Source organism: Lissotriton vulgaris, chromosome 6 (genome assembly GCF_964263255.1).
Source record: "Lissotriton vulgaris chromosome 6, aLisVul1.2, whole genome shotgun sequence".
Lineage (NCBI taxonomy): Eukaryota > Metazoa > Chordata > Amphibia > Caudata > Salamandridae > Lissotriton > Lissotriton vulgaris.
In genome coordinates this window covers 686,311,794-686,329,363 of record NC_141694.1, presented here as the reverse complement: position 1 = coordinate 686,329,363, position 17,570 = coordinate 686,311,794, and the positions used below count along the sequence as shown (strand labels likewise).

Genomic DNA, 17,570 nt, shown 5'->3' with positions numbered 1-17,570 from the left:
GAAAATAGCACTTTTAGAAAGTGGCTATTTTCTTGTCTAACCATTTCTGGTTTCTGCTGGTTTGGTGTGTGTGTGACAGGAGCTGGGTGGCTCCAGAGGTCTGAATGAGTCAGTGTGGGATGAGTGGGACTTTTGCATTGAGAGTAGGGGGAGAGTAGTTGCTGATAGCCTGCCCTGCCTGATACAATGCTGGCTCCACCTCCTGCCAGGCGACTGATGGCTCTGTGCCTGCCATGGACGATCCTGGCCCCACCTCCTACCAGGAGGCCGATAGCTCTGCTCCTGCCAGTGACAATGCTGGCTCCACCTCCTGCTGGGCGTCTGAGGACCCAGCCCTGCTCAGTGAATAGGCCAGGTGCCTCTGCCTGGCTCCACCCACAACAGACCCAGGATGTTGGGAAATTCCCCTGCAGGGACAAAGGGATCAAAGCCAAAAAGGGGTATAAGAGAAGGACCCCTGAACCAAGACTTTAGATCACTTCTGGCAAGGAACCCTGAAACCAAGGACAAGAAGCCTGCTGATCCAAGGACTTGCCTACCCCGTCTGCCAGTGTGCTGTTTGCTGGGGGAAATCCTGCATTGCTTCTTTATTTTTGCCAAGGAACCAGGAGAGAGGAGCTGTGTGTGTACTCTCAAACTTTGCTAAGAAAATCTCCAAAGGCTGGAAGAGTGCCAGCCTCCTGTTGAAGTCACAGGGCTAAAGGACTTCATCTGCTTAAAGTACTGTTTTGCTGGAACCTGTGAATCCAGCACCTCTGAAAGAATCCAGCAATCGCGACGCCGACGGACGTCGCCAAATCCAACTCGACATCGTGCGTAACGGCTCTAGTGTCCCGCTTCCTCGACGCCGGACGCCGGGCCCGATCGACGCCAGTGAGTAGTGAGTTCGGCTCCCGCTCCAAGGGACCTCGTGTCTGCACCGCTGCTGATCGCATCGACTTCGAAGCCCTCTCGACGCTGCTCACTCTTGCAATAGCATCATCGACATCGACGACTACTAAGGCCTGATCGACACCGACGACGCGACGCCAGATTGCTCGACGCCGCTGATCATCGTGTGCTTCATTTTCCTAAGGTACTGTGTTGTTGGGGGTCCGTGTGACTCCGGGCTCGACGTAGCACTCCTCGCGGTCGACGCCGAACCTTTGGATTAACTCTGCCTCGACGTCGGGTGACTCCCGTGTGGGTTACATTGTTGCCAAGAACTGTGTTCTAAAGAAGAAGAGTTCCTTTTGATACGAAAGACTTTGTGCTAAAGAAGAAACTACATTTGAACTATTATTTTCCCTTCCAAGAGTATTTATTAAGACTGTGGTATATTTTTGTCGTTATTTGGTCTTGTGCTAAGCCTTATATAAAAATCCTTATTTTTATAATACTACTGTGTCGTGTCCATTTGTAGTGTATTCACTTTATTACTGTATGTGGTCATAAATGCTTAACACACAGCCTCTGAGATAAGCCTGTCTGCTCTGCCAATCTACCAAGGGGGTGAGCAGGGGTTATCAAAGGGTGTGATCCCCTTGCCCTGACTAGAAAAGGTGTGTCCCTATTTGTCAGAAGTGTATACCTCTGCCAACTAGAGACAGCCGGCTCTAACACCGTGCATGCAGTGGCGCAGGGCTTACCTTTTTGATAAAGAGGGTCCGGAATTACAGCAGAGCCGCGTGCGCGATCTCTGTGGTTTGGAAGTCCTAAGTGGAAACAACAGCGTGTACTGCTTAGAATGGGGTACTGGGGGGTTTAAGAAAAGTGTTAAACACTTCCAGTTGCATGACTTACCGAGCGAGTCTGTAATGTTGATGGTTGGCTGAGCGGCCGATAATGTTAAGGGGCCGGCAGAAGATCATGTGACCTAGATGAAGTCATGTGACTAATCAGTTGTGATACAAGGATATGTGCCTAATTCGGCGGACATCTTGGAATGTGGACAGAGAAGCAATAGTAAAGCCAGAGACAGTGTGCATTGGAAAACAATACCATATATATAATATTTGAAAAGCAATGTTTATATGATCAAACGATTTTCTTTTAAATTATGCAAAAACGACTACAAGTATTGCTCCTCATGAATAATTGCGATTTTCTTTTAAATTATGCAAAAATGACCACAAGTATTGTTCAAGTAAAACTAGAAGTATACATACAGGCCTGAATTGCCTCGAAGCTGGACTTCCTTGCTCTAACTGCCCTCTAATTGCTCATGAGGAGCAAAATGTGTGTCCTGTAACAAAATGTGCTATTCACTATTTGACAAATTCTACCATTCATGTGTATAAGGTTTTTTAATATTTTAGTCACTCCATTCTTATTTTCACAATCACTGTGCACCACCAGTCCCTCCACTGTATATACTTGCACCTACTAGCATGGCAGCCTCGTCCCAGCAATTATTCATGAGGAGCAATACTTGTGCTCGTTTTTGAATAATTTAAAAGAAAGTTGCAATTATTCCTGAGGAGCAATACTTTTTGTCATTTTTGCATAATTTAAAAGAAAATCGCAAAGTAAATTGTATGATCATATACACATTGCTTTACAAATATTATATATATGGCATTGTATTCCAATGGACACTGTCTCTGGCTTTACTATTTCTTCTCTGTCCACATTGCACCTTCCAAGATGTCCAGCGAATTAGGCACATATCCTTGTATCACAACTGAGTAGTTACATGACTTCATCTAGGCCCTTATTATTATCAGGCGCTCGGCCAACCATCACCATTACCGACTGCACTGAGGATCTGCTTCTGCTCTCCGCTGGTACGTGACCACAACAGGAGCAGAGACACACCCGGTAAATCATGCAACTGGTAGGGTTTAAAACTTTTCTTAAACGCCCCGGTACCCCATTCTAAGCAGTACACACAGTTTTTTCCACTTAGGACTTCCAAACCACGGAGATCGCCACGCGGCTCCGCTGTAATTCCAGCCCTCTTTATCAAAAATGTAAGCCCTGCTCCACTGCATGCACGGTTTACGTAAATCCACACCATCGGACAACTTACTAATTTGAGTCCTCCTTGCAGGTTTCTCTTCCTATATAGTCACGGTCCCTGCAGCCACTGTGCTACTTTCAGCCATCTTGGGTAAGAACCTTCTCCCTTATAGCGGTTATGCATGGATCATCATAACTGGACTACAGACTTAACCAGTCCCCCCCCCCCCCCCCCCCCCCCCCAGTTATAGGCGCATATCAGGCACGCCTGACTTCACTATCTGCCTAGAACCCACCGGCATAACAGCACTGGGTAAGCGTGCGGTCAATCCTTTTCGCACAGACTAGCGATCGCTTCACATCTGTTAATTATAAACCCTTCGCCCCGCAGTGGTGCCTACTATGTGGACCATCTTGCGTCTCACGCTACGTACCGGCACGCAACTCGCAATGACCTTCCAGGTTTATGACACGGCCATCCCTGCATTCACATGATTTCCTTTTCACCGGAGCATGCCACATGTTATCTGGTTCACCCGTGTTCTCTGAAACTCTCTATCCTTAACTTTCCGGATTCTATTTGGACAGGGACAATTCCTTCTTTTTCACTTGTAAAGTAGAAACTTGTATATAAGTGTATGGATCTGCCCTTTTGTAATTTCGTGTTTTTCCACCTTTTTGTTCCCCTTCCTCCCATTCATTCCATGGTTTAAGTATCTAGAGTAATTGTATACAGGCATGTCACCTTAAATGTCCTGAAGATGATCCCACTGATTTTAATAGGGATCGAAACGCCGTTGACAAATTGTACACTATATACATTGACAAAATTGCAAAGTTGAACTTGTAATGGTGTGCTCACAATATTCTGTCTGTTGTATCTATATCTATTGTAAATGCAGACACGTTTTCCTTACCTGAACCCTTTCCTTAATGTTGGTTTGTATGTCTATGTCAGTAGGACGCAGGTTGTGTCCCGCTTGAATTTTGTTGCATATTTTTGTCTTACAAATTTATTGTATATTAAAAACTGTCCGGCTGGACAGATAATATAGCACTGATTGGGTCTACATATATGTTAAGCATAAAATAATATGCTCAGTGATCAAAGCTAACGAGTAGCTGAAACGCGTTTGATGTAGAAGCCGCAATAAAGTATAGAGACAAAACCTACCCGCGTGTGTCGTCGCCTTTCCTGGATGTGTTCAGGGAGGAAGGGGAAAGATATATATCTAGGCAGGTATATAGATAGATATCTATATCTATATCTAAATCTTTATATATATATATATACCCATGAGTAATATATACATTTGTTAAGCAGACCTAAAGAATATCTATATATTTATAAACCATAATTAGGATATATATTTGTACAAAGAAATGCACATATCTAAATACCTACATAATTTCAAATTATACGTTTACATGCACAGGCATATGCTGTACATTTTTGTTTGAGTGTGGAAGTCATGTAGGAAAGAGCCAACTCTTAACCCCTTCGAAGCTAATGACGAGCTGGGCTCGTCATGGCGCTTACCTGCCGTGCGCGGATGACAAGGCCAGCTCGTCATGATGTATGGTGTTTTAGATTTTTTAGCGCAGGACGGGAAAACGCCTAGCAGCCATGTGGTTAAAGATTCTTCTGAATATAAGATTCAGGGCTCGACAAATGTACTCGCCCGCTCGCAAATGCGAGTGAATTTCTTGAAGGTCGAGTCAGTTTCAAGGCCTACTTGACCGGCCTGGCGAGTGCTATCTGGCACTGCAGTATCAGGCGAAGGCTCTAGGGGGCAGCATTACAATGGCAGCAACGACGGCATTAAAGTATCAAGTGCACGCGGTGCACAGTGAAGGATCTAGGGGGCAGCATGCACGCACCACCTAACTTAGTGGTGCGCTGCCTATTGTTTCTGTGGGTCCCAGGGCCGTCAATCTGGTAGCGCGCGAACGCTCTACCAATGATGGCCCTGGCCTACCCCCGCGCGCTGTGCTGCTTAAAGTGCAACAGTGACGCAGCATGCCACCATGCGCTCTCTTCGGCGGAGTCGGGACGGACTGCAGGGCGATTTGGAGGTGAGTCGTTTTTTTTATATATGGTTTAATGTAGGCCTTCTTAAATCATGACTGCTCGGTGTCGTCTAAAATCACACATCCGTGTTAGGCCTAATGCACAAGGTGTATAAGGAGTAAAAAGGAGATACCGTTGGGAGCCTGACGTTCTGCCCTCACCAAATGTTTGCATTCTGCATGGAAACATTAAGGATTGCAATATTTAATATGTTGCGCTAGATTCGAGTTTTAATACGAGGGAGTTGAGTCATATCAAAAAGTGGGTCACACAACACAGCTTACCGAGTCCTCCGACCTGAGCAGAGGAGGAAATTAATGAAAAGAGATGCAGGAAAAAAGAAACGTAAGAGAATTCAAACAACTGAAAACACATTGTTGTGAAAAAGTGGCGATGTAAATGTCGAAAGGAACAACCACAAATACTGCGGATGTTTGTAGTGTCAGGTGCTCTCGAGTTAATCATGCACTTGCTTGGTGTTCAGCTGTGTTAAGATTAAAGGAGGTAAATGAGTAACATACTTGTTCGGAGTGTTATAATTGCTTGTGTTTGCTATACATCATTTGGAGGAAGTTGGTTTCTGTGATTTTGAAGATGTTGTTTAAAAAAGGTTTGCTTGCCTTTTCCCGGATGAAGCGTCAGCATAGTTTGATTTGGCTGTTTGTGTTGCAGCGTAGGGTTTCTATACTTGCACTTTAAACGTCTGGACTTCTGTCAGTGCAAGCCTTCACAAATAAATTTGAGGACTATAAAAGGTTTGCCATGAGTCCCTGCCTGATCATGGCTTTGGCAGCACTGTCGATTGATGGGTATGGAGTTATTATACTGGACCAGTGCATGCAGTCAGTATGTTAATTTTGCCAGGTTGCATTCTGTGTTGAAAACGTAAATGCAGGGTCAGGGACTGTGAGTTAGCCGAAACCAAACTGAAGTGGGTTGTTCAAGTTGTTGGTTGAGATGTAGTGAGTGAGTCATTTGAATTCAAGCCTTTCAAGAGTGTTTTTTTTTTTTATAAGTGTGGTTCAAGGGAGGCGATAAAGTTGAAAGAACAAATCAGCCGCTATGTAAATGTATTAATGTAATATGTAAATGTATTTAGCGCAAACGTTGCCTGAAGAGGTTGGAGCACTTCACAAAAAAATGCATTTGAAAATCCGTCAGCATTAGCGTGATGTATCCTTTCATGTGCCACCATAACACAGAATAACATTCATTCTGCGCCTATAACCTCCGTCGTGCACTTTTGAAGCGGCCTAATTACTGGAGTCGTACTTTTTGGCAACTTCAAGTGACAGCAATGTAATTACTACCACTCACTGGCCGTAGCTAATTCTGGGACCTTAAAGAGAGCCCCTTTCACTTGAATCTGTCAGGAGAATCGGTTATCTGAAGGTACAAAGGAAATAAATTAAATGTCTTCCCAGGGCTTAATACTGCTTATGCAAGTTGCAGTAGAACATTGTGCGGTGAATGTAATATGCTGTAATTTGTGAATATTTGTATGTTTCCCTCACCTTAATTGCTTGATTTTGCTTGCAAGAAAGTGTCACTCATAAGGTGCGGATTGTGCAGATTGTGTGACCGCTAATTACCACACCCACAGATTCCCCCCAAAAATTAAGTTTAGGCCCAGAGAGTTAGGCTTTGGGAGGGGGGAGTGAGCTTCAGAGACCTGATCGTAGATGTTTTCCGTAAAAAGATGGTGCAATTAATTGCAGGGAACACAGCCTCAGCAGTTCTGCTAGAATCCACAGGGTAGACCCCGAATGTCACATTAAGAGTATTGGTTTTGCCAGTGCCTATTTATGAATGCCAGGAGTACGTTTTGGGAATGATTAAGGTTGTGTCCAGATCAGAGAGATCTGGAAGCTTTTATTTTTGCTGCATGCTGGTTATTAGCAGGATTTTCCATTATGTGACAGTACTGTGCCTGACCGGAGACTTTTTAACTGCTATGTGCATGCCTGCCTGGCTTGGCAGTGTTGCAGCTAGCCCGCTGGTGGTTGTTTGCGCTGCAAATGTTTTGAAAAAAATTCATATGCAATCAGTTTGTGGGTCGAGTGCATTGCTGTTAGGTCGAGTAGAAAAGTCTACTCACTCGACCTGCAGGTCTGGTAAGATTTTTTAGATTTGTCGAGCCCTGATAGTTATCTGTGGCACTGATGCTTGGGGGTAATGAATTCCATAGTTTGGGTGTTTGAACAGAGAAAGATGTGCCACCCATGTTTTTTTCTTGTATGCTGGGGTTTTCAGGCGAGGTGCCAATCTTGAGCGGAGGTTTCTCTGTTGTATGTATTTGGTGATTTTATTCCTGATGAATAGTGGTCATGTTCCATGTTTTGCTTTGTGTGTTATACAGAGCAGCTTGAAGGCGGATCTTCCAGCAACCAGTAACAAATGCAGGGCCCTCAAGACAAGGCAGATGTGGGCTCGTGGCTTTACATGTAGGAGTAGTCTAGCAGCAGAGTTCTGAATTTGTTGCTGTTTTTTATAGTGGATAAAGATGATCAGTGTTAGAGGACGTTGGCGTAATCAACTTTAGCTAGTATAAGAGAGATATTAGCTTGGACCTAGAGTGGAAATCCTAGGTAGGGGAAGATGGGTTTTAGAGTTTTCCTTGTAATGAAGCTTGATCTTACTAACTTGTCCACTAGGGCATTCATTGATAATTTGGAGTCCAAAGTTTCTTACTCACTTAGATACTTTAGGAGGTGGTCCCAGATTGTCAGGCCAGGTACAGAGGGGCTCATAATTTTCCCAATCGAATATTTTCATTTTGGAAGCATTCAATAGGATGTGGCTCCATGTCATCCACTGATCAATGGCTCTGAGACAACCGAAGATTTTTGAGTTTCCAGTGTCTTTGGGGCTTTCCAGTTTAAGAAGTATTTGTGTGTTGCCTGCATAGTTATAGCATGTGAGCTGAAATTAATTGATCATTCCTGGTAATGACTTCATGTAGATGTTGAAAGGCATGGATCAGATGATAGAGTCTTGAGGGACCCCTGCTTTTGTGAAGTACGGTTTGGATGAGAAAAGAGGAGTATTGATGACATTTGTCCTGTTTTGAAGGTAGGATGTGATCCAGTTGAGAGCAGTCTCCACTATGCCGGATTCGTAGAGGCTTTGGATTAGAGTGTCAGGGTCAACTGTATCGAAGGCAGCGAAAAGGTACAAGAAAAGTAGTGCAGCAAACCTGTTCCAGATGGCAATGAGGGCAGATTCTGTGCCTCCTTATGGACAAAATCCTGTTTGGAAGTCGAAAATGTGGAGGTATAGTCAATGAATTATAACATCTGGGTGAATGCTGCTCTTTCTTTCAGTTTGCCCAGAAAAGGTCCACTTGTAATCAGTCTGTAGTTGTTATGTGGGTTTAGGTTTGCTTTCTTTAATATTTTTTAGGTCTTATGAAAAGATTCCTATAGGTAAAGAATTATTGATGCTTTTTCTTACTGGTGTGTCAGCAGAGGTAGTTAAAAGAATGGCCTTGAAGATTTGTGGTTGATAAGAGTCAGAAGGTCAGCAGAATGGCCTGCTTGCTTTTACTAGATCCATACATTCACTTTGTGCTAGTTGCTTGAAGGAATGCAGAAGCTGAGTCCCTTGAAGGGAATTGATTGAAATGGGTTGGTGCTGGTGGTTTTCCGTTGTTTTAAATAGAAGTCCAAAATGTCTGCTTTGGTTGTGTTGTGATTTGCCAGTTTGTTAGTAAATTTGTGAGTCATGGGACAACTTCCTTCTGTGCGTTTGGGTTAACAAAATTCTGTGAGAATTTTAAAAAAAATCTAAAGGACAGTCCTGCCGTGGTGCATTCAATTCAGGAGGTCACCTCTGGCACATTGCGTCCGGTTGTGGAGGCAACCTCTGATGGTGCAAGTTCTCTTTGACACTTGCACTGCATCACAAGCAGTGCCTGTGGAAAGCTGTTATTTGAAAGTATCTCCTTACTTCTAGTGTCGAAGCAGTCTGTCTGTATTGAACGTAAACGTGTTCAGGTAGGAAAAAAATGTATCAATTTATTTTAACCCATTGATTGAAAGATGAACCCATTGCTTGAAAGGTCTCCCACAACACAGGATCAACAGTATACAGACTGCCTTTCATCTGACTTACACCTCAACAGTACAGGTCTTTAAGAACAAAGCTCTCTCAGGTACCTGTTATGGCACAGTACTCGATGATATCCTAGTGCAGTCGGTAAACCTGCTTGCTGATGAGAATTTTGCAGAATAGCTGTTTCTGCCCAAATATTAAAAACTACCAAAGTAAAGTATGTCTTCAATATGGGACACTAATACCTTGTGGCTCGCCTGCATACCAGCTCTACTCTACCCGAACTCTGCTTTATTTGTAAAAGACCCCCTAGCAGCAGTCATGTTGCTGATGGGCAGCGGCATGAACAAGAAGCTCAACTGTGAGTAGAAAGACGAAAACATTCAGAAGAGGCGACCATTCGTCGGAGGACGTGATGGTGTCAGGAGTGTCCGCATGCCAGTCAGCTGACAGTCAGAACAGCATGCTTTTGCGTTCCTGTGTGCTTCAAACTCTCCTTCCACCATTCTAAGACGGTGAAACTGCACAGCACACAGCTTCTGGGTGCCACATAGTAGACAGGTCCCCCAACCACTACGACTTTCTCACTGTTAATAAGTTTCAGGCTATGTAAATGTGTGAAAAATAAGGATGCTCTGTGAAAATACTGCACAGGTGGGTTACCCAGGGCAGGGTTCACAGGTGAGGTGGGCACCTGCACGAGCAGCAATGCATCACTTGATGAGGTGGCAGAACTGCTCATGTCAGTTCCCATGCTCAGGAATACACCAATATGCCTAATTATAAACCGTGCAAGCATCTTACAAATGCAGATACTTGAACATAATGCAAAGGCAGCATTAATGGACAATCGTATTCAGCTGTCCATACCAACCTACCTCCAGACCACCCTGTTTAAACTATGCAGATTACTGCTGCAAAACCAAACCATTTTGTGCACCTTGAATAGAGTCACTTGTAATTCCCTGGTCTTCTGATTACAAGCATGCCATGCATATACAGAAAAGCAATAGCCACTAAAATGGACTTGCATGGTCCCTTATGAAATAAAAGACAAAGGCAACCAACATACATGCACTTTAAACCGCAAAAAACGGAATATCAATTTGTGATGCAAACACTATGTTACTGTGCTCCAGATCAAGAATAATTTAGTATCTGATATGAGCTGCAGCCTGACAATATGGCTGCCATGCTGACAGCTGCCAACATTAGAGATTTGGTAGCTGCCAACCCCGTTTCTCCAAGTCAGTCTTATATGTGAACTACCTGTGTCAACAAATCAAGGAGATTAGAGCAACAAGGACAATACCCAATCACAGAGGGAACAGAAGAAGGAAAATAACAAGAAGTTGACTGAAAAATAAAGAAAATTGCAAAAAACACAGTTGATGGACAGAATGCAGAACAATGTCTTACATTCACCCCAGTACAAAGATCTGGGCCTAAATCCATCGTTTTTTTGCACTTCACACCACCCTATGTCAGACAATGGCTATATGCAAATCAGCCTTGACCCTGTGCCTCATGGGAACAGTCCAGCCCGAACTACCAAGCCATGTTTTTCCTAGACCGGAATCAAGCATCCAAGGCCCGTTTTCTGGCTATCAGCCTTCTTCAGCCTGGATAGCTTGACTCCAGTGATGTGGAGAGCCTGAGACTCACCTCTGTGCTCAGACGTGAGTCCCAGGCTCTCCACATCACTGGAGTCAAGCTATCCAGGCTGAAGGAGGCTGATAGCCAGAAACCGGTCCTTGGATGCTTGATTCCGGTCTAGGAAAGACATGGCTTGGTAGTTCGGGCTGGACTGTTCCCATGAGGCACAGGGTCAAGGCTGATTTGCATATAGCCAGTGTCTGACCTAGGGTGGTGGGAGTGCAAAAAAACGATGGATTTAGGCCCAGATCTTAGTACTGGGGTGAATGTAAGACATTGTTCTGCATTCTGTCCATCAACTGTGTTTTTTGAAAAATAAAGAAAGGCATAAGCTGCCTACGGGTTATCCGACAGCCTTGATGCTATAAAGTTGTTCATTATTTGTCACCCGAGCACAGGGAACATTTGGGACTCAAGGTAATTCACCAAAAACAGTACCTTAATTTGCTGAGATAAAAGATGAATGAACAGCCCGAATTTATGCAGTAGAGTTGCAATGTACTACCTGCCAAAGTCAACAGTGTCATCATCTATACACATCAGCGGAGATAAAATCAGTGTTAGCTTATCCAAATCTTCAATAAACATTTTTGATAAAGGCAGATTATTCGGCCATTGGTAAGTGGATTTTTACTTGATTTCATTGATATGTAAATTGTACATATCTAAAAATACCTGTACCACACTAGTCCGTATTTCTTCAAAAGAAATGTAATACTCTCAGCATCCATATTGGGAGATGGTGGTACTGGCTTGCAACAAGGTCCAAATCAAAAGAGAGCACATTGTACTTTCAAAGCGCAGGCAGCAGACCTGCACTATAATAGGGTGCTTGTGCTGCTTGACAGTGGATCTCAACTGAGATAGTGGTTTTATTGGACACTAAGGCCTCTCCTCACATGACAACTGATCCTTCACTTGTGGGACTCCTGAATCTCCTGCGCCATCAAGTAGACAAATCTACTACTCATGCAGAGATCATTTTATCCTGGCAATCATGAAATTTAGTTTTTCCTTGAATAATCCAGTTTGAATTCTTTTTCAAATAAATGCCCATAAAGTTATCCTATTCTTTGAATGCCAACTCCATAAATGGCACAGTAGCAGATACCCGATATTCAAATCAAAGAAAGGGAGAACTACTTGAAAAAGACTTTCCGATGTCCAGTAGCATCATGAGGAATCGCTTGCATGGCCATTCGAGGTAGAGCCCAAAGGCAAGCCAAGATAGAGATTTCATCATCAAACCACATCAAGAACCAAACTCTATGTACTGCACATTAAGCAGCTTTTGAACTCCGCAATTTAACACTAGTTATAAAACCTAACTGGATATTTGCACCACTGGTTACATTTTTAAAATGTGGGTTAATTTGCAATCAGGTCTGAGGAAAGATTTAGCTGGTGTCATCATTGTTGGGAGCAAGATCTTTCATGGTAACACCAGCAATACCCAAATGCAGGACAAGACTATCCGATTATCCAGCAATAGACCATGATATTCCTCAATCACCCGAAGTCAGGGTGCACTTATATATGCCTCAGTGATGCACCTGATGAAGTGCAGAGAGATTTCCTTTTCAGGATCCGCACAGACTCCATATGGACAAAAACATGGGTGATAGCATCAGCTTTCGGAGCACTGTTTGGGCTCAGACAAGGCTCCATGCCCCAAAATCGGTTAACAATGTCTGTCAAACAACGAATATTGCTATCCCCAAAGCCTTGCTTTGAAAGACCAAGCTGCTCAACTCCAGATCTCCAATACGAAGAGCATGACAAAGAGGTTATCTGTCTCCTCACGTCAGCAGGAAGGAATCAGCTAGAATACCACCTTAACTCACTTGCTGCGGCAAATGAAAAACTAAGGCATCTCTCAAAACTATTTACTAAAACCGAGATACTGGTAATAAGCTAGTAGTGTTATACTACATCCAGTGGGCTCCGCACAACCCATCAGATATTAAGGGAACTAGAAGCACACCCTTGCTTCAGTGACAGTGAATTATGCGATGTCAATTAGGCAAAAAAAGATCAAATGCCTTGTTTAATTTGTTTAAGATAAATAATGTACATGCTAGATAACTTGTTGGGCTTGTAAACGTAACCAATACAGCGATTATTTGTGACGGAATGAAGATGAATTATAATTCGCATGGACACATAACAAGAAACAATATCGCAAGCGAGCCAGTAAAATAAGACTTACTAGCCAATGAGGGATGAGGCTGGAGGAGAGAATTGAGACTCATGTGGCCAAACATAGGTAACATGGTGCTAACATTACTAATGTATAATATAGACGTACCACTTCGTTTTATAGCATATCTTCTACATAAGTTAAAAGCACAATATGCCTCGTTCTGATGTCTTGGACATACCATGAGGATTTTTTTATTTGTATTAAAAAGAATTATCAAAAATTAATTTGTGCTCCTAAATTGTAAAGCCTTCAGGATATAGTATTAATATATGAAAACATGAATTCATGTATAATTATCAGACATTGCATATTAAAAACAAATCCTGTTTGGCAATGCACGATAATAAAATATGCAATTGATATCCTTCCTTCTCCATTTATTTAAATAAACGGGATATTTCAAGCTATTAACTAATTTGTCCAAGCTTAAAGGCAGAAACGCATCTTTTGTTTTTAAAAAAAATGAAAGCTGCTTTCCAGAGAAATGGAGCAATCCATGTAATTTTGATTATCCCTACCGTGGGAAAACACAATAGCTTGGATTTAGGAAATAGACATAAACGCTTAAAGTAAGCAGGAACACACAAAGGTAGCTACACTCCTCTTGTTCATCTCTATGTTAAACTCCTCAAGTGTGACATGTAATCCATGGCGTCACATAAAAGCCTCTCCTGACGTGATCGAGGATGTATACCTTGAAAAAACACTAGTAGTGTGCGAAGATGTTGATCACTCATGCAAGCCTCACTAGCTTATCTGCAGCTTGTTGAATTTCTCACTTTCCCTGCACCTTGGCCCCCACTTCGATTTTTTGAGCAAACTAACAATATTTCCTCAAGAGTGCTTAGCTGCCACTGAAAACAGATGTGCTGTTTTCTCGCAAGTTAACTCTGAAACTGTTTTCCTCGTGACTTTGAAATTGAATTGATGGTGGCACCTTTTCTTTTCGAAACATTTTAATATGAAATCATCAAGTAGAAAAGTTTAAAGATTATGGGTGTTTATCATACTATAAGCAAGAATTAAACAAAGTTCATAGGAAATGAAAAACTTTTTACACCTCTACCAGAAACCTTAGCGGGATCTACATATAGTAGAAATAAATAAATGAAAAATAAAAAAATGGGCTTTGTTCCCACGTTTTTCAGGTCCATGTGTGAGCAACTGCTGCAGTCCAGTCGTTCCCTCTGCGTTCTGAGTTTTGTAGTCCTTGATCTTCAGTGGGCTATCCAAGACTACGCGTCTCACAATGCGTAGACAAAAACATGGATACCAGCAGCTACACATGCATGGACCTGGGAAAATTGGCTCGGAGGATGTGAAGAATGTTTTCTCTGTGTCCTGTGATTTAGTAATTTTCTGAAATAGAACACTACATTTCGGACAAACAAAAATGCACGATGATTGCTCAATGAACAGTTGGTGACAAAATTGTATCTAAAACATCTTTAACAGCATTTAGAACAGTAGATCATGTTTTTGATTTTCGTCTAGGTAAGTACTGTTCTTCGAATCTCTTTATTTTCCTTTATGGGTCGTTGTGTTTTGTTCTTTCTTTCAGCAAAATAACTTACCAAAATAGGTCTGATCAAAAATAAATGGATGCCCATCGAAGTTCCTAAATACCTGAAGTTGTACAGGGAAGTTGTACCATTATGTTCATTAGGAGGCCAGATCTACCCTGTTTGGAAGTGGATTCCTTCTCACACACAACAGCAGCTTAATTGCTTTTTACGCGTCATTTCATTTTCTTTCACATATAGCTCCCAAAAGCCAGTCACACTCTACAATGAAAATAATGCAAATGTACGTTGTATTATACAAATCATGATGGGACTATCTATGGACTATGTCCTCCTTTGGAAAACACACAGTTCACCAATCAAACCAACCTCCCTCCACCCGTAGAACACCCACCCGTAGAACAGTCACGTTCCGTATCACGCCCTTCGATGATGAAATGAGTTTTCCCTAGATACCACTTTGCATGGTCACAGTTCTAAACTGTATTTTTCTGGCCGTAGCTGTAGGGTTACAGATGTTAGGATGCACTGCATATTGGTGCACAAATAGTATGTCTTGGAACAGACCAAGGACAATCATTCTCCAAGATTAAAATTTGATTAGCATTACAAAATGTTTGCCAATATTTCACCACCCCAGTTTAGGAGGACCACTGGTGGACTTAAGCTGCAGAAAAAATAATTCAAGACGGGCAAAGTGGCTATATCACAGTTTTCAACCAGGAGCCCACATATTCGATAAAAGCCCAAACAAATTGGAAAGTTTACATTAAGTTTCTTATTGCTTATGAAAAACAGAGCTTGACTGGAAGCAAGATGGCAAGACAGGTTGAAGGGAGATTATGTTGAACCTCGAAGGATCACAGTGAAATGCATTAATTTCCCTTTTTCTTCTGTAACAGTGCCCCAACCTTCTGCTGGAACAGTCAACAAAAATGTGATACTAACAAGGAAGAAAAAACACACTGTGTAATGGCTGCCATTTGAAAGACCTATATGGACTAGTCAATAGAAGTTAATTAATGGAAGTGGCTTCAGACTGCTTAAATTGTGATCTTGTGATCTGGAAATGAAATACCTGCATTGGAAAAGACAATTCCTGCCGAAACGCATCTGCAAGGTACTAAATTAATTTTAGCTGACTAAGAGTGCTCTGTTTTCCTTTGGGAATGTTGATGAGAATATATATATATATTATGCAAAGTCATATTCGTGGTAAAGGTTTGAGTTGTAAAGGCAATGCGTGGTAAATCAATGAGTGGTAATGGGTGCGGGGTCAAGTCATCACATTGTAATGCCCGCATTGTAAAGGCTGTTTCCCTTAGTGCCCTGAAGCTCGGGCATGTTCTGACAACTTCGAATGACAAGTTTAATCTGCCATCAGGTATTGAAGAAATACACTTTAAAACCAGGAGAGATAGCTTAGAACTATACATTAAGGAGACTATAGCAAAATGAGGGGAGGAGTGACAGCCTAGAACAAGGCATTTAAAGAGATTAGCTTCAAAAGAACAAAGGAGAGACAACCTAACTAGGAGTATTAAAGCCAAATCAAGAAAAGACAAACAGAGGCAGTCAATTACCAGGAGTTCCAGGAAACAACCCAAAAACAGGACTATCAAAAGTCTGTAGAAGAGAAAGCAAAAGAAATCCAGCCTAGCAACTGCAGTATGAGACTACGTCAGAGAGGGTGCAAGGAATAAAGCCAAGAACCAGGAGCAGGGAATAACATAATTCACCAGGGTTGCAACCCTCCCACTCTAAAGGTTAGCGGGCAACTCCGCTCCTTCGCCCAATGCCTTCGTATGTCTATGAGGCAGACAATAGATTCCTAGGAACCTCTCCCCATCATGCTGTCAAATACTTCTGACCAGGCGCAGAGAGTAGTTGGAGCAGTGAGACAGTCAGGAGTTTGGAATATAAACCTTGTACTTATGACTGTAATGGGAAAATACACAAGACAAAAGAGAGAGACACTTGCTAGCATTTAACATAGGATGAGCTCACACTGAGAAGTCTGTGGCTGTTGGGGATGACTGCTGTAGTGCCACACATCAGAAGTGAAGTGATGGCTCGCTGTTCGGCTTAGAGGCAGCAGAAGTAACGCGGACATCTGATTTCACAAACAGTACAGTAAGCGTTCTTGAAGATGGAGAGCAGACGCGCCATAGTAGCATAGAAGTGCCCAACCATTGGCCCTCCTTGTTAGTGGTTCAAGAAATGGGTTGCATTTCCCCACCCCGGAGTTACTAATACCTTGAGTACTGCTAACTCTGGGGGCAGGGAATATTCAGTCCATTACGATTTCAACTCCGGGTGTCCACTATGAAATGAGGAATTACTAGAAAATTGGTAAGCCCATGTCCGATTGCACTGGTATTTTTTTCATCTTAGCCCAGACTTACATCTGGAGGTCATCTCCACGTGAAAGGTAACAGATCTACAAAATTCCCACGTATCTCTTAGTTCAACGCGGCCACAAACTAAAGTTATCACTCTGGAAAGAATGAAAGGTTAAGTACCACTCACGTAATTCCACTAGCAAAGCTAAAAGTAGTTACCGCCCATACCGTAGGTAATTAAGTGGTTCAGGATTATTGAGATAAAATAAAATAATCAAACCCTAATTCCAGCACAATGTCTGAAATTAAACTGTTAAGCGTTGGCTGCTTCAGTTTCAGCTTAATCAACAACGTTATCCTTTGTGGAGAATAAGAGGTTAATTTGTTTCCACTGCAGTAATGGATTAAGGTTTTTAGGTGACAACTGCCATTTAGATAATTAATCAATTAAGGGTGAAACAGGTAATTGCATTTATATTTAGCTCAGTGGGGTACTTTATTTTCACTTGCTGAAGGAGAGAGGCTGGGGAATAGCTTCATGGAAAGGGCCTTTGCATTTCATCTTTCCTGCAGTAATGAAGAGCAGACAGTTTGATCTTTTCACCGTGGATAACATTTACTCCTCCTCTGACCACAACCACCCCGGTCAGACTGTCAATCACCCAAGGTATACATGCAAAATTGTGGACACAGATCCAAAAATTCTGCGTTTTCAATATTTTGTAAAGTTATATACAAGTTTGTGATGCAATACTGGGTGTTGAAAGAAGGCTAAATGTTCT

At 42.4% G+C, this 17,570-nt stretch overlaps 1 protein-coding gene across 1 annotated transcript in view; it reads right to left on the bottom strand.

Moving 5' to 3' along the window:
* ASCC3 (activating signal cointegrator 1 complex subunit 3) overlaps positions 1–17,570 on the bottom strand; it is a 2,217,780-nt gene that overhangs the window by 1,084,518 nt on the left and 1,115,692 nt on the right. The gene's annotated exons all lie outside the window — the stretch shown is intronic.